Below are 514 nucleotides of genomic sequence, written 5' to 3'. Positions count from 1 at the left end.
GCTGATTGTGGGACAGACCACCAATTACTCATATGCAAGTTCAAGCTGAAGTTGAGGAAAATTAAATCATGCCCACGGGAACCAAAATTTGACCTTAAGTCTTCCACACTCGAATTTCAAAACCATCTCAGGAACAGGTTTGAGGCCTTGAGCACCAATAAGCGTAGACCAAATGAGCTCTGGGAAGATATCAAGAAAATCGTCCATGAAGAATGCAAAAGATCATTACAAAGGCTGAAGAAGAAAAGACCAAGATGGATGTCATATGAGACTCTGAATATTGCATTAGAGGGCTGAGAAGCCAAAGCTAAAGGAAGAAACCAAGAAATCAAAGAGCTGAGCAGAAAATTTCAAAAGGAAGCTTGGGATGACAAAGCAAGATACTATAATGAAATGTGTAGAAAGCTGGAGTCAGAAAATCAAAAGGGCCACACTCACTCAGCATTTCTTAAGTTGAAGGAGTTGAAAAACAAATTCAAGCCACGGGTGGCAATACTTAAGGATAGTTTGGGCA

Source organism: Elephantulus edwardii, unplaced genomic scaffold (assembly GCF_000299155.1).
Source record: "Elephantulus edwardii isolate Elephantulus edwardi_28Jun2011 unplaced genomic scaffold, EleEdw1.0 scaffold00176, whole genome shotgun sequence".
NCBI classification, from domain to species: Eukaryota; Metazoa; Chordata; class Mammalia; order Macroscelidea; family Macroscelididae; genus Elephantulus; species Elephantulus edwardii.
This window is presented reverse-complemented; position numbering follows the sequence as displayed.